Source organism: Montipora foliosa, chromosome 9 (assembly GCF_036669935.1).
Source record: "Montipora foliosa isolate CH-2021 chromosome 9, ASM3666993v2, whole genome shotgun sequence".
NCBI lineage: Eukaryota > Metazoa > Cnidaria > Anthozoa > Scleractinia > Acroporidae > Montipora > Montipora foliosa.
The window spans coordinates 23,935,616-23,958,115 of NC_090877.1; the positions used below are offsets into that span (position 1 = coordinate 23,935,616).

The window sequence follows — 22,500 nt, forward strand, 5'->3', positions numbered from 1 at the left end:
CAATTCCTGGGTTGTCAACGGTTATAATAAAATCCCAAGACTGGTACTGGAGCGGAGGGTGTAAAGTGCAGGTTGCAGGTTGCAGGTTAGGGTTGCAAATCATTCTTTTACTCTAACTGAAACAACCCAAGCCTTTACAAAAATGCTAACATGAGGCTTAAACATATATTTGTATGCCTAATGTTAGCATTAGTAAAGAAAGGTTTGGGTTGTTTCAGCTCTGATGAAACAATGACCTGCAACCTGCAACCTAAAATTTACACCCTCCAAGATTGGAGACCAAATTCTCAGGAGCTACCAATTTGAGTCAAATATTCCTGGATAAAATGTTCCCACGGTCACAATTCCTCATCAGAATCAATTGACAAAGATTGAACTTTCATCTCAACCCACCATCAACGCGATAGCAGTCCTGCTAGCAACGTCAGGCGGTGAATATTGCAACAAAACAGCTTTCGAAGGCGATGATTTATCACAAGAGTGGCCACGGCTTCGACCGTTGATAACAAACTGACATTTACCGGGGTGACAGACCGTAGTTTGGCAACCGCATATTTCTTTATTCCCGTGGGTCTCCCGACATGACTGCATTGTCTCAGTCGTCCAATCACAGTCACGCCTCCTTCGTGTTGACAAAGTTCAAACACATTCGCGAAGCCGGAAAGCATTGAAAGATGCGAGAATGAAAGCCGTACTAAACAAACTTTTGCGCATTCAAGGCACTTTTATTGGTTAATAGGATTTTCTCGGTAGTCGGCTTTTCGCGCTATCAAGCCTTAAAGGAATTAACATTAATTATGCAAATAAACTTTGTTCCCATAGTTTGCCAAAAGCAATTAGGGTTTAACGTGCGACCTCAATAATGTTCCTAAAATGGAATCCAGGTGATCAAAGTCAGATCACGCATCAGGTGTCTGATATTAGCAATTATTGGATGATTTTAAGTATACACTATAAACGATTGTGCAAATTGCTATCGATAAAAACCTATACCAATCTCCCAGTTCTACCATATGAAAGCCAATTCACTGTTGCCTGCAAAATATTTTTAAGATTTCTTAACTAAATTCTCGTGCTTCGTTCTTAGATCATTAAGGAATTTATTATTCCAATTTTTTAGAAGGAATAATTTTCATGGTCAAGTATTTGTTCATCTCTCCAACTTGATTAAATTTATCGTACATGCAATATATGGCTGTTTCTGAAGTTAAAGTTTTTAATTTCACACCGAGTTTGTTTCATTTGTTAACCTTATTTTGGGGTTGAGAGTTTGCTTTGTGAATTTCTCCCCCTTACATTTATTTTACAGACTAACCATAATTTTTTTCTACAATTTTTCCTCAACTCACCATCTACACACACAAAATTCCCCCCAAACTACCTGCAGCTGACTGGTGAATGTTTTAGTTAGTTGAGAGGAACTCTTCCTTGTAACGAGGATTCTTTTGTCAACACCATTAAGGAAGCCAAAAATGTTGCTAGTGAAACTGCTGCCATTACTTTTAAATAACCGCCCTTTAATTGTCTTTTGATCGTCCTTTCTCACACCCCTCATGATACTAATTATAATAATTTTGCAGCATCTCAGGATGATCAAACCTGAAATATAGCATCTCAGGATGAACAAACCCGAAATGCCCCTCGCCCAAGCATGCCAGTCAAATATTTTTGTTGAACGTTCCGCCAGCGGTTATGCAGCGCGGAGCCCGGCTAGCTCAGTCGGTAGAGCATGAGACTCTTAATCTCAGGGTCGTGGGTTCGAGCCCCACGTTAGGCGGTGCACCCTTCATTTTTTGGCTGACTAACGTTCTTGTGCCCTTCTTGCGGAAGTTTTGCAGAATCTCAGGATGTTCAAACCCGAAATGCCCCTCGTTCAAGAAATGAACAGAGTTGATGAGCTTGTTATGACTGAGCCCAAGCGTGCCAGTCACATATTTTTTGTGAACGTTCCGACAGCATCTGCACAGTACGGAGCCCGGCTAGCTCAGTCTTGATATTAACTGGCCCAACTGTTGCCCCCGTTTTTTTGTTGTGTTCACGCAGCACCCGTGGCGCAATTGACTTGCGTGTTGGACTTCTAATTCAAAGGTTGTGGGTTCGAGTCTCATCTGGAGTGATGCTTTTGACTTTAAAGTCAGCTTACTTAAAACTAATTATGAGTGACTGGATGTTACATTCACCCAATATTACACCTCCTGTCCTCTCTCCCTGATCATCAAATACGAAGCAAACAACAAGTGGCAAACGAAATATGTCTACTCAGCTTATATAGTTACCACTACAACTATCTCCTACGTTGAAATCTTCAACTTTGAGACATCGCGAAATGATTGTTTTCGTCAATGCCATACAGGCTTTACATGAAAGGCCGATTTCCTGTTTAAGAAAGAACAGGTAAGACGCACGAGCTTTCCTCCGTCGACAAAACTTTCTGTCAATGCCTGATATAAACGGCAGGAAAAAGAGAAAACATCATAACAAAGATAAAGCACAAGTCGATGTAAACCCTTCCTCCTCATCCAAGGGATAACGCGAGCAAAGGGCACTTAACTTTTTGCCTAAAAGTGGAAAAATGTGAGACTCTGTAATGTCCCCTTCTTTGATAGAGCAAAGTACTCTAATCTACGTTCTGGCTAGCAGCGATGCAGGTTGAAATCCGTCGAAATTCAACCTACATACCATTGCAGAGGTGGTAGGCCCTACGTCGGCATTTTTCCCAACATGCTCCTCCCCATTCGAAAGAGTAGGTGTCAGGATGGCCGAGCGGTCCAAGGCGCTGCGTTCAGGTCGCAGTCTACTCATGTAGGCGTGGGTTCGAATCCCACTCCTGACACTTCACCTCAGGTACGGTGTTTTTTCGTTACTCCGAATCTTGGGAAACTAAATTCTGTACGCTTAATTTAGGTGAGCGCTATGTACAGGTTTGGAAAGAAAATGTCGAAATTAACTTGACCTCAGGTGATCAGAGTCAAATTTGGAATAAGGAGAATAATTAAATTTAGCAATGATCAGATGATTTTAAGCATACAGTACACCGATCTTACCCACACTTCTACTGAGATATGGAGCTTCTAAATCCTAAAATAAGCTGTAAATGTAGAAATAAACTTGCCTCTACGTACAGTTGTCCTCGTGTTTTCTGCCCAATCGGAGGGCAAACTGTGTCCGTTTTAGCCGGGTTTGTGGCTTTCGAATTTTTACGATGTCGTTAGTTGTCATTTCCCCTCATAAAGAGAAGAGAGGCTGGTGACTCGCGGCGATCTCGTCCCACAAATTGCTCTTGCATCAGAAAGCAACGGTCCGAATTGTCATTAAATTACCACAGCCTTAAGGCCAGTTAAATTTCCTATCACATCAACTCCACTCCGGGACAACACAGCCATTTGTGGCGGATAAATTCAAAATAACGTTCGGCTTTCTATAATCTTCCCATGCGTTCACCTAGATGTGTGGCTACGGCCATTATAGCTTGATGGCGATCATATTACATTCTGCACTCTCATTGGCCAAGTGTTTCAAATTGTCCGATGAGAGTGCAAAATGTATGCGTTAAAATACAGTTGCCTGCGGCGGGTATCGAAACCGCCTTACTTCAGCACCGTCGGTGACCGTTCTTAGTACTGCTTATAAGTATATACGACGCTCCAACCTAATGTGCTACGGGAGCTATGGCAGCTACATGTTGAGTGGATTGTCAGCGAACCACATGGTAGCCTCCCGTGAGCCCTTCAATTGTTGGATTTGCTTTGTCGAACCTGTGTTTCATATTCCATGGAATTTTTTTATTAGTTTTTTCCATATATATTAAAGAACGAAGATTTTACTATAAAGATTTTTCACATTTATTATTTCAATTTTTAAGAACGTATAATTTTCATGGTCAAGTATTTGTTCATCTCTCCTACTTGATTAAGTTTATCGTACATGCACTATCTGGCTGTTTCTGAAATTAACTTTTTAATTTCACACAGAGTTTGTGTCTTTGTTAACCTTATTTTGGGGTTGAGAGTTTGCTTTGTGAACTTTTCCCCCTCATTTTACAGACTAACCCTAACTTTTGTCTATGATTTTTCCTCAACTCATCATCAACACACGCAAAATTTTCCCCAAACTACCTGCTGACTAGTGAATGTTTTAGTTAGTGGGGAGGAACCCTCTCTTGTAAGGAGGATTCTTTTGTCAACACCATTAAGGAAGCCACAAAGGTTGCTAGTGAAACTGCTGCCATTACTTTTAAATAACCGCCCTTTAATTGTCTTTTGATCGTCCTTTCTCACACCCCTCATGATAGTAATTATAATAATTTTGCAGCATCTCAGGATGATCAAACCCGAAATGCAGCATCTCAGGATGAACAAACCCGAAATGCCCCTCGCCCAAGCATGCCAGTCAAATACTTTTGTTGAACATTTCGCCAGCGGTTACGCAGCGTGAAGCCCGGCTAGCTCAGTCGGTAGAGCATGAGACTCTTAATCTCAGGGTCGTGGGTTCGAGCCCCACGTTGGGCGGTGCGTTTCTGTTTTTGGCTGACAAAGGCTCGTGTGCCCTTCTTGCGGAAGTCATCAACTTTGCTTTTCGTATAGTAAAAACTTGAAAGATGTCCAGGGAGTCATGGACATTAGATTATGACTTAAAAAGCAAAAGTTAGAAATCAAACAGACCTAGGGCAACAGAAGTAATAACACTTCCAGTTTTTACTTAATTTCCACAAGTATTCGGATTTTGGTCTGCATTTGTATATGGAAGTTGGACTACGGTTGAAAGGTCAATTTGTTTGGTTTGGTTTTCTTGAACTACTAGCCCATTAACGAAGTTTACCTAAGTTTGGTTCGCGCCTTGGAAAATTCATGATGTGAAGCGTTGCGGCTACAGGTAAAAAAATAACTTTTCGGAAATTGAAGCCTACTACTTTAAGAAACTCGTCGATTATTTCCGCTCGCTCTTTGGCGAAATCGTAACCTGACACAAAGTTACATCCTTGAAAGGACCTTCAGTTGAAGCTTTATGATATAAAGGTACAAAAATGGACGACGATGGCCAGGAAATTGTCACTAGAGCTTAGTTAAAGAGAGATTTTGCTAATAAATTCATGAAAAGCGAAATGCTACAACAAGTTGCAAAATTGTTGAGAAACTTTCATTGAAAAACACCTTTTCTAGCTTCCAGTGCCCGCCGTATCTAGAATTTAAACCTTTCCCACTTCCTCTGCCCTCTCCCCCTTTCAATGTTGACTGCTTAAGTTTCCAAAACTTTCTTGTCTTGCTAACAACACTGATAAGGTGGGGGGAGGGGAGCTGCAGTGTGAGAGGTAGTAGGGAAATTAATAATGCCCCAAGAAAATGAAGTGTCTCCACTATTTTTGCATCTTGTTGTAGCTTTAAAAAGAGAAGTCATGGGTCCGTGTCCCTTCCAAGAATAAACTTCAAATCAGACTCATCGATTAAGGTTGTACCTCGAAGCTCTAACCGAAATGAGATGCTCCAAAACGCATTATATTCTGATTTGTCTAGTGAGAAGGATTTGATCTCATTAAAGCATCCAATTAACGGAATTATGCGCAACTACACAGATTGTCATAGACTTCAGATTTCAAAAAAACTTCACCCAGTCATCAATAAAGCCCAAGGCACCGATGGGATTTGAGCCCATGACCGCCGGTTTGCTCTTCCAGCGAGCCGTTTACATAAAAGTTAGAAAAAGACACAAGCTGAAAAATTACAACATCCTAATACTAGAAAATTGTTCCGCTAGTCCAATGTTTATTGCACTAACATAAGAGCTGTGAATTACCTAAACAAATTTCATAACAACTAAAATAAGTGCTTCCACAACTCCGTCAAATCATAGCATCGCCGAGAGTCTTGAGATGAAGCGCCTCCTTAACTTTGTTGTCAAGGCCATTCTACATGACGGCACCTCTATAGCAAAACTCCCTCTTAGTATCCTCTGTATGGGGCCTGGGCACGAAAGCATTAATTGAGGAGCCCCGTGAATTGTATGAATGAATTCCGGAGGTTCGCTCGAACAAATTGTTTAAACCATCCAGAAAAACATTATTCCGAATTAAAAACACTTATTTGTGAGCTGCTTCGAGCGTCACCTTTGCTCAAGGTTGTCCCACCGTAGGTAGTGAAGTATATCAGCAGATCTTGTGTTAAAATCACGAAAGGCCTTCTCCCGGCTCTATTTTGCAATCTGTGGAGTCTGTCACATTTGATTTTACAAATGCAACCTTAAAACTCAGAGCAATAATCTAGGTAGGGAAGGACTAAAGCCTCATATACATTCGCAGCATGGTTTGGCGAGGCACCATCTCTTTGGCATTGCCATCACAATGCCTCTTCAACCTCAATTCCCAGATATTCATACGCAGTCCGCCGCGGCATAAACTGCTGATTAGTTACTCTAAGGCATGGGTCCTCAGCATAAGTCTATAGTGACTTCCAGTAATCATATATTTTCAATTGGCTCTTTGCCATTTATTGTGAGCTTATGGGATTGTAACCATTTTTGGACCTCGTTAATCTTTTCTTTTGACTTCTCTTCAAGAGTTGCATAGTTATCAGCAGAGAAGGTAAGGGACGTATCATCAGCATACATAAGTACAGATGATGATGATAGCTTGCATTGTTGAAGGTCATTTATATAAATTAAAAACAATAGGGGTTCAAGTACAGATCCTTGTGGGACCCCGCAACTGACAGGAAGGTAGTCCGACAGAATCTCATTAGCATACGTACTCGGAAATTGATTGAGAACATTCTCAGGTGCGAGTCCTATGTCCATATATAATTATTATTTGGGTTGTCTTTTAAAAAATACATGACCATTTCCCATAATCCATACCAAGCTTCCTGTCTTCTAAATTAACGATAATAGTAAATTCAGAGCAAGTTGCAAATTTACAATAATCGTTAATTCAAGGTAGCGAATGGGTTGCCGTAATCAGGTATTGTGCCCGTAGCCTTCCAGAATATATAAGCTGAGGACGAGGATAAGCTGAGATTTTAATTAAGAAATCTTAAAACTTTTTGCATGCAAGAGTGAGTTGGATTTCATATGGCAGAACTTGGAGATTCGTATGCGCTTTAGTGTCGATATCGATTTGTACAAACGTTTATACTGTATACTTTAAATCATCCAATAAATGGGAATATTAATCATACACCTGATGCAAAGTTTGACTTACATCACCTGGATTCCATTTTATGAACATTGTTGCGGTCAAGTTATGTTCCATATTTTCACTTCCAAACCTGCAAACAGTGCTTAGCTTAACAACGTAGTTTTTCATGATTCGTTTGCCCCATTTAATAGCTTAATTTTAATACACGTGCCAGGAGTGGGATTCGAACCCACGTCTATGAACGCAGGGCTTTGGACCACTCTGCTGTCCTGTCACCTTCGACCTTCAACCGAACTGTGAGTTTGTCTTTCCATGCCAATTGACCGAATGCAAAAATGGCCGCCAACAAATTATTCTTTTGTTTTTGTGTTAATTAGCCTAACTTGTTCACACGTGTAAAATTGAAAGAATTTGGGCTGTAAAACGAGGCTAGTTAGGCTAATTAACACAAAGACAAAAGAATAATTTGTTGGCGACCATTTTTGCATTCGGTCAATTGCGCATTTTTGAATTGGGAGTAATGCTATATGGCCCCTTTGTCGTCCAATATCCACGCCACGCCCTTATTAACATTAACTGGCGCAACCGTTGCCCCCGTTTTTTTGTGGTGTTCGCACAGCGCCCGGGGGAACAATTGACTAGCGTGTTGGACTTCTAATAGGCTAGTTTCGAATTGTGCAGCAACAAAAGAACAGAGTCGAGGTTCAGGGGAATAATTAGCATTTTGTATTGTTCAGAACAAAGGAAAATGCAAATTATTCCCCTGAACCTCGACTCTGTTCTTTTGTTGCTGCACAATTCGAAACTAGCCTATTCAAAGGTTGTGGGATCGAGTCTCATCGGGGGTGATGCTTTTGACTTTAAAGTCAGCTTACTTAAAGTGTCACTACGACGAAAAGTTTTGGTTTTGGTTTCGAAATTTTGCAACTTCAATTAAGTCAATATGTTCAAAATAATACAATTCATTTAAATTTGGAAAGATATAAGAGAGATAAGTCGGGAAAGAGCCAGCCAAAAACCGCTAAAAATCTGTCCGCCACTACTCGGACGGCACTGGAGAAGCCTGCGATTATTTTGTAAGCGGTCTTCACGCAAAACTTGGCTCGTGACGTCATACGCGCATCGCTTCGTGGGCGTTTGACAAAGCGAACAAGTCGATCAAGGAGTAATATCAACAAAAAGCAACTTGGCGATCTCTCACATCTCATAGACGGCATGGGAAATTAGCCGCGTTTATTTTGAGCGTTGCACATATGACGTCAGACCCCAGCTAGACCCAACCCTTTTCCTTGCTCCAGTCATTTGCCGTTCGAGTAATGGCGGACAGCGAAAACCGAAAAACTACGTTACAATAATCATACTTTCAGTGGGAATTTTGAGATAAAAATTGGCATGATACCTATTTAGTACGTCTATTTTCAAAATCTAAAGAAAAAAGGACATGCAAAGTTTTCATCGTAGTGGTACTTTAAAACCAAGTGACTGGATGTTACATTCACCCAATATTACACCTCCTGTCCTCTCTCCCTGATCATCAAATACGAAGCAAACAACAAGTGGCAAACGAAATATGTCTACTCAGCTTCGATAGTTACCACTACAACTATCTCTTACGTTGAAATCTTCAACTTTGAGACATCGCGAAATGATTGTCTTCGTCAATGCAATACAGGCTTTACACGAAAGGCCGATTTCCTGTGAAAGAAAGAACAGGGAAGACGCACGACCTTTCCTCCGTCTACAAAACTTTCTGTCAGTGCCTGATGTAAACGGCAGAAAAAAGAGAAAACATCATAACAAAGATAAAGCACAAGTCGATGTAAACCCTTCCTCCTCATCCAAGGGATAACGCGGGCAAAGGGCACTTAACTTTTTGCCTAAAAATGGAGACATGTGAGACTCTGTAATGTCCCCTTCTTTGATAGAGCAAAGTACTCTAATCTACGTTCCGGCTAGCAGCGATGGAGGTTTAAAATCCGTCGAAATTTAACCTACATACCAATTCAGAGGCGGTAGGCCCAACGTCGGCATTTTTCTGAACACTCTAACTTGACCTCAGGTGATCAGAGTCAAATTTGGAATAAGGAGAATAATTAAATTTAGCAATGATCAGATGATTTTAAGTATACAGTACACCGATCTTACCCGCACTCCTACTGAGATATGGAGCTCTCGTTGCCACTTTCAGATGAAGATAAAGGAACATAAAGCAAAGACAAATAGAGAGGGAAGGGAGGAAAAAGGAACGTCTCACAAAAAGTGCCTGAGCCTTCTATGGAAATGATAATGAATTCATGTCGACGATATCTCTTATTCTCGCTTGGGGAAGACCGCTCTAAATAATATAACGTAAACAGAGGTTACAAGCATTTGCTTGAACTGCATAACTCTTTTTATAAACTTAACGTTTCGTATGTTACAACATACATCATCATAAGTGATTATTATTCAGTTACAGCAGGAGCCCATCTGGAGCGTGCAACTTCCATACAGTGTCTGTGAAACGGCGTTTTCACAAGTAGGTTTATTTTTAGACTAGCCCTTCCCGCGAATGGGCCCTTTGCGGGATAGTGATCACATGGTACAAGAACCGCCATACTGGGACGCAAATTGCCCACTGGGAGATCTAAAACTAAGAAAATTTAGATTAACTTGCTTTGTTTTAGATGTTCCAGTGCGCAATTTGCGTCCCAGTATGGCGGATTTGTACCATGTGATCACTATCCTGCAAAGGGCCCATTAGGTCAAAAAACAAAGGCAGGTCCGGGTCGATGACCCTATGACTTCAGCTTAATTTCTTGTAATTGGTCATGGGGCTCCTGTGGGAAATTCAATCTAAAAATAAATCGGTCTGTGAAAACGCCGTTACACGAACAAAGTAGAGTTGTAGGCTCCGGGTCATGGGTTCCAGGTTACAGATAAATTTAAATTTAAAAATACAAATGAATGGACTGGGAACTAACAAAATTGATTGACATAAAACGGCAAGAAATATGCTAATAATAGAGAATGATAAAGTTTCTCCGGCACTGCAATGTTTTCATAGACGAGTTCACTTTATCGAGTGCATCATTGGTAATCCGGGGCAAGATGAAGAGAAATTCAAAGGCTTGTAAGAAGTAGAAAAATAGAAGATATGCGCTCAAAGGTATAGGCATAGTTTTCAACCGCGCAAAAATATCCCTGTATTAATAAGCATCATCCATAGGAAATCCGAGTATCTCGAGATGCGCAGAACGAATGCGTAATAACAATATTATTCACCGTCCTTAAATCACGGTTAAACAGAGACTCTTTAATTTTACAACGCATATCTCTTCAACCAGTACAATTGTAAAATTAAAGAGTCTCTGTTTATCCGTGATCTAAAGTCAACGTTAAATGAAAATGTTGAGCCCACCAGCGAAGGTTCTCGTGTCCTTGGAAATCCCTGTGGCGCAAATGCCTAAAATTTAGCAGGAATGATTACAAACTGTAATCAGTTAGCCCCCGTGGCGCAATGGACTAGCATGTTGGACTTCTAATTCAAAGGTTGTGGGTTCGAGTCCCACCGGGGGTGGTATTTTTGACTTCAAGGTAAACCTATTTAAAACTAAGTGACTGGATCTTATGCACATTCACCCAATATTGCATCTGCTGCCCTCGCTTCTTGATCATCAAATACGAAGCAAACAACAAGTGACAAACGAAATATGTAAACTCAGTTCACGGTGATATTTATCACTGCAACTATTTCTCACGTTGTAATATGCAATTTAGAGGCACCGCAAAACATTCGAAACACGACCGCGTGATGGCAAAAAAGAATAGAACCAACAGACTCTCTTCGTCAGTGCAAAGCAGACTTCACATGAAAGGCCGATATCATCTGAAATTGAGAACAGGGAAGACGCACAAGCCTCACTCCGTCTAAAAAAATTCCTAGAATTAGCTAAGAAAACGGAATGAAGTGTACGATTTTGGTAAATAGATCAAAAAACGTTTTGCATGTATCTTTTCTTTGATTGCACCTGACGTCACTACGGCCATATTAGGAACCTTTAGAAAAGCGACTTTTTAGGAAGGCGACGGCGCCCGGAAGTGAAGTTTTATTTCCGTTTGACGTCGTAGGTTTAGCGCGAAGTCGTCTAGTCTCGACTGCGACTTCAAAAGCCTTGTTTTGGCGATGTGTAGAAAACGTGGGTAAATTCAAGTCTTTTATCCGTTTATGTTCAAAAGAACACCTTCTCGTGATTTCTTTGAATCGCTTTTGGCATAAGATGCATTTTTTAATCATCGTATTTTAAAAGGACAGCTGTAGACTCAGACTGAAGATGGCGACATCTGACGATCAAACGCAAAAATGCAAGTGAGTAAGGTAACTTGACAAAGTTTTTAGCTGTTCTGAATCTTCATTGTTATCAAAAGTATGTGTCACTCTAGTCCGATGGAGTGGAGCCAGGAACATGACGTGCTTTTTCCGAGAGAAATGTTAACCAGGAATGTGTTTGGAGCAAAAAGGGAGGTCCCGTTCGTGTACTGACTTGTTTACTCAGCAGCATCTACAGTCCCTCTAAACCATCGCAAATGCCTCTCTGTCTGCAACGGAGCACAGCTGGAATCTGTAAAGCATCTGCAAGACAAAGCGGGTCTGCCTTTTCAACTACAAACTCGACTTTGCAAAGAGCTGAATTCATGTTTTCTAGTGAGATCAAAAACATTGTTGTTGGGTTGTCGTTGTTGAAACATCGTACGATTTGACGAGGGAATTTCTGATTGGACAAATCGAAAAACCGGTTCTCAACAGCTGTTGAGACCACAGGCACCCCAAGCTCAGTGTGACCATGGCCGACAAAAATATGAGGATTTGTATGGGAATCCCGATAAAAAGCTTAAAAAGATTATTATATGAAGAAAATCTCAATTAAAAAGCCTAAACTTATTGCCATTGTGGATAGCTTCCTTCCTGTGTGGTTATTTTCCAGATCCGACGCGATTTTTGGGAGCTCAACGGTTATAATAAAATCCCAAGACTAGTACTGGAGCGGAGGGTGTAAAGTGCAGGTTGCAGGTTGCAGGTTAGGGTTGCAAATCATTCTTTTACTCTAACTGAAACAACCCAAGCCTTTACAAAAATGCTAACATGAGGCTTAAACATAATATTTTTGTGCCTATTGTTAGCATTAGTAAAGGTTTGGGTTGTTTCAGCTATGGTGAAACAATGACCTGCAACCTGCAATTTACAACCCTCCGAGACTGGAGACCAAATTCTCAGGAGCCACCAATTTGAGTCAAAAATTCCTGGATAAAATGTTCCCACGGTCACAATTCCTCATCAGAATCAATTGACAAAGATTGAACTTTCATCTCAACCCACCATCAACGCGATAGCAGTCCTGCGAGCAACGCCAGGCGGTGAATAATGCAAGAAAACAGCTTTCGAAGGCGATGCTTTATCACAAGAGTGGCCACGGTGTCGACCGTTGATAACAAACTGACCCTTACCGGGGTGACAGACCGTAGTTTGACAACCGCAAATTTCTTTATTCCCGTAGGTCTCCCGACATGACTGCATTGTCTCAGTCGTCCAATCGCAGTCACGCCTCCTTCGTGTTGACAAAGTTCAAACACATTCGCGAAGCCGTAAAGCATTGAAAAATGCGAGAATGAAAGCTGTAGTAAACAGACTTTTGTGCATTCATGCCGTTTTTATTATTTAATAGGATTTTGCACGTAGTAGGCAGTTCGCTATCGTAACTGTATTTATCAAGCCTTCAAGGAAGTAAAATTAATTATGCAAGTAAACTTTGTTCCCGTAGTTTGTCAAACGCAATTAGAAATTAACGTGGGACCTCAATAATGTTCCTAAAATGGAATCCAGGTGATCAAAGTCAGATCACGCATCAGGTGTCTGATATTAGCAATTATTGGATGATTTTAAGTATACAATATAAACGATTGTGCAAATTGCTATCGGCAAAAGCGCATAACAATCTCCAAGTTCTACCATATGAAAGCCAATTCACTGGTGCCTGCAAAATACTTTTCAGACTTCCTAACTAAATTCTGGTGCTTCGTTCTTAGATCATTAAGGAATTGATTATTCCAATTTTTAAGAACGAATAATTTTCATGGTGAAGTATTTGTTCATCCCTCCTACTTGATTAAATTTATCGTACATGCACTATCTGGCTGTTTCTGAAGTTAAAGTTTTTAACTTCACACCGAGTTTGTTTCATTTGTTAACCTTATTTTGGGGTTGAGAGTTTGCTTTCTGAATTTCTTCCCCTTATATTTATTTTACAGACTAACCCTAATTTTTTTCTACAATTTTTCCTCAACTCACCATCCACACACACAAAATTCCACCCAAACTACCTGCAGCTGACTGGTGAATGTTTTAGTTAGAGCAGGGGAACCCTTCCTTGTAACGAGGATTCTTTTGTCAACACCATTAAGGAAGCCACAAATGTTGCTAGTGAAACTGCTGCCATTACTTTTAAATAACCGCCCTTTAATTGTCTTTTCAACTGATCGTCCTTGCCCACACCCATCATGATAGTAATTATAATAATTTTGCAGCATCTCAAGATGATTAAACCCGAAATGCAGCATCTCAGGATGAACAAACCCGAAATGCCCCTCGCCCAAGCATGCCAGTCAAATATTTTCGTTGAACGTTCCGCCAGCGGTTATGTCCGGCTATATCAGTCGGTAGAGCATGAGGCTCTTAATCTCAGGGTCGTGGGTTCGAGCCTCACGTTGGGTGGTGTACCCTTCATTTTTTGGCTGACTAACGTTCTTGTGCCCTTCTTGCGGAAGTCATCAACTTTGCTTTTCGTATAGTAAAAACTTGAAAGATGTCCAGGAAGTCATGGACTTTAGAATATGACTTAAAAAGCAAAAGTTAGAAATCAAACAGACCTAGGGCAACAGAAGTAAGAACACTTCCAGTTCTTACTTAATTTCCACAAGTATTCGGGTTTTGGTCTGCATTTGTATATGGAAGTTGGACTAGGGTTGAAAGGTCCTTTGTTTGGTTTGGTTTTCTTGACCTACTAGCCCATTAACGAAGTTTACCTAAGTTTGGTTCGCGCCTTGGAAAAGTCATGTTGTGAAGCGTTGCGGCTACAGGTAAAAAAATAACTTTTCGGAAATTTAAGCCTACTACTTGAAGAAACTCGTCGATTGTTTCCGCTCGCTCTTTGGCGAAATCGTAACCTGCCACAAAGTTACATCACTGAAAAGACCTTCAGTTGAAGCTTTATGATATAAAGGTACAAAAATGGACGACGATGGCCAGGAAATTGTCACCAGAGCTTAGTTAAGGACGGTGCCTACTAATTAACGATATTTTTGCCCCGGTGTGTGACTATGCAGGAAATGTAGATCTTAACAAGTGTTATTGAAATCCAAAAAGAAAATTGGGGGTAACCACGCATTTTTCAAAGATAATTCATGAATAAATTTGTAAAAAGCTTTAAAATACAAAGCAATGTATGGCATTCTTTCGCAAATTGAAGTTTTATTATCTCTGAAAAATGCATGGTTACCCCCAATTTTCTTTTTGGATACCAAGAGTACTTACTAGGATCTACTTTCTCCGGGTAGTTTCAAACTGCGCAAAAATATCCCTGTATTAGTAAGCATCACCGATAGGATTTCCGAGTATCTGGAGATGCGCAGAACGTATGCGCAATAACAATAGTAAGCACCGTCCTTAAAGAGAGATTTCGCTAATAAATTCATGAAAAGTGAAATGCTACAACAAGTTGCAAAATTGTTGAGACACTTTCATTAAAAAACACCTTTTCTAGCTTCAAGTGCCCGCCGTATCTAGAATTTAAACCTTTCCCACTTCCTCTGCCCTCTCCCCCTTTCAATGTTGACTGCTTAAGTTTCCCAAACTTTCTGCTTTCTGGTCTTGCTAACAACACTGATAAGGAGGGGGGGAGGGGGGGAGGGGAGCTGCAGTGTGAGAGGTAGTATGGACATTAATAATGCCCCAAGAAAATGAAGTGTCTCCACTATTTTTTCAACTTGTTGTAGCTTTAAAAAGAGAAGTCATGGGTCCGTGTCCCTTCCAAGAATTAATTCCAAATCAGACTCATCGATTAAGGTTGTACCTCGAAGCTCTAACCGAAATGAGATGCTCTAAAACGCATCATCATCTGGTTTGTCTAGTGAGAAGGATTTGATCTAATTAAAGCATTCCAATTTACGGAATTATGCACAACTACACAGATTTTTATACACTCCAGATTTCAAAAAACCTCACCCAGTCATCAATAAAGCCCAAGGCGCCGATGGGATTTGAGCCCACGACCGCCAGTTTGCTCTTCCAGCGAGCCGTTTACATAAACGTTATAGAAAAAGACACAAGCAGAAAAATTACAATATCCTAATATTAGAAAATTCTTCCACTACTCCAATGTTTATTGCACTAACATTAGAGCTGTGAATTACCTAAACAAGTTTCATAACAACTAAAATAAGTACTTCCACAACTCCCTCAAATCATAGCAGAGCCGAGAGTCTTGAGATCAAGCGCCAAATTAACTTTGTTGTCAAGGCCATTCTACATGACGGCACCTCTGTAGCAAAACGCTCTCTTAGCAGCCTCGGTATGGGCCCGGGCACGAAAGCATTAACTGAAGAGCGCCGTTAATTGTATAAATGAATTCCGGAGGTTCGCTCGAACAAATTCTTTAAACCATCTGGACAAAGATTATTCCGAATTAAAAACACTCATTTGTGAGCTGCTTCAAGCGTTACAACAACCGTCACAACCTTTGCTCAAGGTTGTCCCACCGTAGGTAGTGAAGTAGATCAGCAGATCTTGTGTTAAAATCACGAAAGCCTTCTCCCGGCCCTATTTTACGATCTATGGAGTCTGTCAAACTGGATTTTCAAATGCAACCCCAAACCTCACAGCAATAGTTTAGGTAGGGAAGGACTAAAGCCTCATATACATTCGCAGCAAGGTTTGGCGAGGCACCAGGCCGGGACGGATACGTTTCAAGGCCCCAATGCCTGCAGATACATTTTCTCGCTTTCAACCTACATACCATTGCAGGGGTGGTAGGCCCTACGTCGGCATTTTTCCCAACACGCTCCTCCCCATTCGAAACTGAGGAGGTGTCAGGATGGCCGAGCGGTCCAAGGCGCTGCGTTCAGGTCGCAGTCTACTGATGTAGGCGTGGGTTCGAATCCCACTCCTGACATTTCACCTCATTTAAGATGTTTTTTTGTTACTCCGAATCTTGGGAAACTAAATTCTGTACGCTTAATTTAGGTGAGTGCTATGTACAGGTTTGGAAAGAAAATGTCGAAAATAACTTGACGTCAGGTGATCAGAGTCAAATTTGGAATAAGGAGAATAATTAAATTTAGTAATGATCAGATGATTTTAAGTATACAGTACACCGATCTTACCCACACTCCTACTGAGATATGGAGGCCTGGCTGCCACTTTCAGATGAAGACAAAGGAACAGGAAGCAAAGACAAATAGAGAGGGAAGGGAGGAAAAAGGCACGTCTCACAAAAAATGTCTGAGCCTTCTATGGAAATGATAATGAATTCATGTCGATGATATCTCTTATACTCGGGTGGGGAAGACCGCTCTAAATAATATAACGTAAACAGCGATTACAAGTATTTGCTTGAACTGCATAACTATTTTTATAAACTTAACGTTTCGCATGTTACAACATACATCATCATAAGTGATTGTTATTCAGTTACAGATAAATTTAAAATTAAAAATACAATTGAATGGACTGGGAACTAACGAAATTGATTGACGTAAAACGACAAGAATTATGCTAATAATAGAGAATGATAAAGTTTCTCTGGCACTGCAACGTGTTCAACGAGTTCACGCTCTTGAGTGCATCATGGGTAATCAGGGCAAGGCTCAGAGAAATTCAAAGGTTTGTAAGAAGTTCAAAACAATGATAAGTATTCATGATAGGCAATTTTGGGTTTTTTATTTTCCAAAACAGAAGATAGGCGCTTAAAGGTGCGGCAGAATAAATTTGGAGAGAATGGCTATTGTGGAAATTATTTTATTTAAAAGAGTTTCTGTCATATATTTCCTGTAATTCCAAACGCACAAATATACAGAGAATGTATGGAGACAAAAAAAAGCAATATTTAGCAATTCCAAAGAACGGAAACCAAGTCTAGTTCTTCTCCGTTGTGAGCATGAACTTATTTGTTTGGTTTATGAAGGCGAAAGTCTATAAAATAGAGTTATGTACAGAACATTTCGCTTTGAATTTCCATACAAAACTTTGAATATCCGATCATGTTGTCCTGATTACCCATGAGTAGTAGTAGTAGTAGTTGTAGGAACTTTATTAAGAGTGTCAAAAGCCATCCAGCCAGGGAAAAGAAATCCCTTACTAATTTGGGGACACCAATTAGGGAAAAATTTACAAGCTAAAAACTATATACAATAATAGGTAAAATATCAACAGTTATCTAGTTTTAGGATTAACAGTAAAAATATACAGAAATCAAAATGAACAGAGGCTACAGCCTGCGCAGCCATCATCTAAAAGTTCACTTATATTAAGTTGAAGGACATTAGAGTTGTAACGTCCCTGGTACTCTTGGGTAGTTTTATCCATAGCCTAGGCCCAAGATATCTAATAGAGTGCTTGCCGTAGACGACTGTCTCATACCTGGGTATAGAGAAATCTGCTTGCCTCAAATTGTAATTACTATTTGGTTCTTTAAAGATGTTATTTATATAAGCAGGGCACAGTTTATGCTTTACTTTATACATTAGGATGCACAGATCCTGTAAGCGTCTGTTTTGTAGAGTAGGCAAGTCTGCCTTCTCTAATAATTGTTCATAACTAGAATTATTGTCCTTGGAAACCGCCTTAAGTCCTCTTTCTTGTAATCTCTCAAGCTTTCGAGTGTCGCTCGCTTTGCAGAAATGCCACATAAGGTGACAGTACGTGAGAAATGGTAATACCGCGCTTTTGAATAATATTAACTTAGATTTCATAGGAATTAAATTGCGTAGTCTCATTAGAACACCAATTCTCTGGCTGGCTTTTTTGCAGATAGAGGTTATATGCTCAGAGAAATTTAGCTTAGAATCTAACACTACTCCTAGAAGTGTGATGTCATCTTTAGTTAAGAATTCGGCATCGTTCACGCAAATATTACTGTAATTTTGAGTGAAGCCCAAGTTCAAAACTTGGTACTTTTTGAGGTTTCCCGCCAGTAAGTTAGAATCATACCACGTTGTAGCCAAGTTGGCACTATCCTTTAACTGGAAAGTCACAGCTGCCTGGTCTGCTCCTACATGGTAAATTTGATGGTCGTCTGCATACATAGACAAGTTCGCTGTTAGGCAGTAGGATAGGTCATTCTGGAAAACATTCCATAACAACGGGCCAAGCGCGGAACCCTGGGGACAGTCACAACTCACGTAACGGCTCGAACTAACATGACGGCCGATCTTTACTTGATATTTCCGTTCATTTAAATTGCTGTTTAAAAGTTGAATAGCGCTTTCCTGAAAACCGTACGCTTCAAGCTTGCTCAGAAGTAGTGGTGCGTGTAACGTGTCAAATGCCTTTGATCATCCTTGGGAAACTTGGCTGCCCAGCGAAATTCACCACCCTCATCAGACTGCTTCATGATGACATGACTGGAGAAGTGTTGTCCGACGGTGAATCCTCTGAAAGATTTGATATCTCAAATGGAGTGAAACAACGATGCGTGCTCGCTCCAGTGTTATTCAACCTCTACTTCCCACAAGTGATACTTCATGCCACCAGAGATGTGGATCTGGGCATCTACATCCATTACCGTCTCGATGGGTCACTGTTTGATCTGAGGCGTCTGACAGCAAAGACGAAAACGCTGGAGAGGTTACTACTTGAAGCGCTGTTTGCCGATGACTGCGCTCTTATGGCCCACAATGTACACCATCTGCAGGTAATTGTTGACGTATTCTCTGAAGCTGCAAAACATTTGGGCTTAACGATCAGGCTCAGCAAGACAGAGGTCCTTCTCCAGCCTGCACCAGCGACCCGTCTTCAACAGCCTTGTATCACAATCGATGGCACTCAGCTACAGAATGTCGAGTCATTCAAATACCTATGGAGCACCATCTCCAATGAAGGGACTCTGGACAGGGAAATTACAACCAGGATTCAGAAAGCTAGCCAGGCTTTTGGTAGACTTCGTATCAAAGTCTTACAGCACAAAACCATCTCTCTGTCTACCAAACTCAAGATCTACAACGCAATAGTTCTTCCATCACTGCTGTACGGCTGTTAAACCTGGACTCTTTACCGAAGGCATCTAAGAAAGCTCGAGCAGTTCCACACACGCTCATTGCGCTCCATTATGCGGATACGCTGGCAAGATCGCGTCTCGAACCAAGAAGTTCTAGAGAGGGAAAGTACTACCAGTATCGAGACTATGGTCCTCAAAGCCCAAGTACGCTGGACTGGCCATGTTATCCGAATAGACGAATCCAGGATTCCTCGCCAGCTTTTCTACGGAGAGCTATCTCAGGGCAGACGCAACCAAGGCCGACCCAAGAAGAGATACAAGGACAACCTCAAGTCCAACCTCAAATGGGCAGGAATTCAACCGAAGGAACTGGAGACTGCCGCAGCCAATAGATCTGGATGGCGAGCGACTGTCCAGAGAGCTGCTAGAAACTTCGAGCTCGACCACCGCCTGTATATTGCAACCGCTAGGGATCGCCGTAAAAGAGCAGCGAAGGCTCCAATCACAACTGGTGACACACCATGCCCGATCTGTGGCCGTGTATGTACCTCGGACTTTGGACTTCAGAGCCACATGCGTGTCCACCGTTGACACTTGTTCATTTCTACTTGTTCATTTCAACTATACAACTGATGGCTTCAAACAAGAGACTATCAGGTGAGAGAACACATCCCGTGCCCTATGATAATCTTTTTCAATCTATTTTAAGCTTCGCGCCACGCTGTGAAAGTCATTTTTAGTTTCGTCCCCATAGTCAGAGGATCAGATGCCATTGTGAAGAAACTTGCGAAGACTTTTCTCGCCGTCGCATGATCCAGTGAAATACTAAATCGAAATTTGAAGATTTTTCGAAGCTCGAAATTTCAGCATCTTCCTCAAAAGAGCTCGCATCCCTACTTTCTGTTGATTAGACATCGACCTTCATCGGATTCAGCTATGTACAGCATGGACCAGGTTTCTCTATGTGGACGGGAACTTTTCCCACTCTTTTCAAAATCAAAGTTTTCAGATTCATCGACCAACTCGATGTCTACTACAGATGCCATTTTCTCAAAGCAGAACAACAAAGCGGTCATTACGTCATTACAATTGACCAATCAGGTGTCTTTCCTAAAATAGCCTCTCAGCTTGACTGCGAGCTAAAATTAGATTGAAAAAGATTATCATGGGAAGAGGCCCATGTATGGGGGATGTGTTCTCTTACCCTCATACACCTTATTCCAAAATGGCCGCTGATTTATGCGGATACAAATTGGCTCTTGTTGCCTCGTTCAAGATAAAATATTCTTATGAATTTTAAGCTTAAGAACGAGGCATCAAGGGCTTATTTGAATAAAAACAAAAGAATATTTAAATGGCGGCCATTTTGGAATAAGGTGTATAGTCTCTTGCTTCAAACCATCAACTCATTTTGTGCTTTGTTAATGTTATCCTCGAGTTCGAGAGACAACCTATTATTGTTCACTGGTTGGTTCAAGACATTTTTAACGTCGTAGAGAGCAGTATAAAAATAAAGGCCGAATAAAGGAGCGTTTGCCAAGGGTGTTAGCCCTCTCTGCCGTATATTTGATCTTTATGTCGGCCTTAAACCGTCACAAAGCTATACGAGCAAAAACAGTCATTCGAAAGTCTACACGTGCAAAACGCTGAATTTGAGATGTTAATACAGCTCTCTCAGGCTTCCGTACAACATAAAAGTTTCCCTCTCCCGAAAAACGAACATTTGACTTGATTTGTGATTTCAGTTGCCAGTGTCCCCAGTAAGTGCTCCAGCGCTAGAACGACTAGACTATGAAGTCCCTTTCCTTTCCTTTCCTTTCGTTTCCTTTCCTTTTCTGAAGTGCATTTGGGAAAATAATAGGCCTCATGATGCAGCAGAAAAACTGAAGCACTGTGGATTGGCCCTTCGATCTGCAGTACCTCTGGGCCTTTTGACTTGTTCTCGCGGTTCCAGATCGCTTTCATGACAACAGCGGTCTCTTTTGGGTTTTCAATAAGTGTTTTTAATCTATAGAGCGTTTTCACATGACGTCACGGCAGCCATGTTGGTGTTCCAAAACAAAGGAATGGCGGCCATGATGGTGTATCAAACTCATCCTCCGGGAATTGAACTCTATTTTTAAGCAAATACGTTCTTTTGTTTCAGTAATCCAATATGGCTGCTGGTCACTTGAGTGAAAACGCTCCATATTCTAATATTCCTGTGTAATTGAAAATGACACCTGTAAATATAACTATTGTCCTGCTCTGCCTGTAACATGTGTGCGAGATACATTTATGGAAAAGGCGGCGCTTATGCTCGTCCTTTCCTTCTTTTGTCTATTGTTTTAACTCTGTTATGTAACAATCATAAATCGTCATTTTCTCTGTAAATTTACTGTGTAACCTAATTCTAGATATTGTAACTCGTTTCTTGTAATCTTTATAACTTGTCATATTCCGTTCGTGCTAGTGTAACATACTGTCGAGACAAGCGATTTTCTTTGTTGTGGAAAAAATATGTTAATGTGCCGACGCGCAGGCGTAGTGCGTCTGGCAGGCGTCATTTTGACGTGTGATTGGCACTTGATTGTTCAGTCAGACTAAGAAAATATAAGAGCTGTATACCTAACAAATAGAGAGAGAGCAAGAACTAGTTGAACGAGAGCTGTAAGATCGACCCGAGAACACCAAATAAAGAATTGAAATATCAGGAGTGTTGAAGAGTCTTTCTTCCCCCAAAAAATTCCCTTCAACAGTATGCAATTAAAACTGTGTCCTACATAAAGCTCTATTTGGAATAACTAAGGTCAGGTCAGCTGGCCGACCAGAGTAATCAGTCTAATCAGCGAGCCCGAGCCTGGGGACGAAACGACCTAAGAGCGAGCTTGCCTCGCCATGATGGCACAAACAACTGAGTATAGCTTCAAAACCATGCAGTGGAATGGATTTCCAGGGTCGGCACTGCAACACACCGATAACAAAAGATTTTTTACTTGATCTACGACCAAGGATACCAGGTTATGCCGAGTGATACTTCTTCAATGAGGTCTCAGGCCCGTAGCTGGAGTATTTCAAGGGGGATTCGTATCCATTTGTCTGACGAAAAACGTTTAGCTTTTAATCAAACGTCAGTTTGGATCGCTCTGG

General features: G+C 41.0%; 5 non-coding genes across 5 annotated transcripts; all 5 read left to right on the forward strand.

Moving 5' to 3' along the window:
* The first annotated feature begins 1,704 nt into the window (after window positions 1–1,704).
* Trnak-cuu (transfer RNA lysine (anticodon CUU)) lies at window positions 1,705–1,777 on the forward strand. The gene has a single exon. It is a non-coding gene; the product is annotated as a tRNA-Lys (tRNA).
* Window positions 1,778–2,749: 972 nt separating this feature from the next.
* On the forward strand, window positions 2,750–2,833 carry Trnal-cag (transfer RNA leucine (anticodon CAG)). The gene has a single exon. It is a non-coding gene; the product is annotated as a tRNA-Leu (tRNA).
* A 1,602-nt stretch (window positions 2,834–4,435) lies between these two features.
* Trnak-cuu (transfer RNA lysine (anticodon CUU)) lies at window positions 4,436–4,508 on the forward strand. Its single transcript has one exon. It is a non-coding gene; the product is annotated as a tRNA-Lys (tRNA).
* Window positions 4,509–10,611: 6,103 nt separating this feature from the next.
* Trnar-ucu (transfer RNA arginine (anticodon UCU)) lies at window positions 10,612–10,685 on the forward strand. Its single transcript has one exon. It is a non-coding gene; the product is annotated as a tRNA-Arg (tRNA).
* Window positions 10,686–16,245: 5,560 nt separating this feature from the next.
* On the forward strand, window positions 16,246–16,329 carry Trnal-cag (transfer RNA leucine (anticodon CAG)). The gene has a single exon. It is a non-coding gene; the product is annotated as a tRNA-Leu (tRNA).
* The last annotated feature ends 6,171 nt before the right edge of the window (window positions 16,330–22,500 follow it).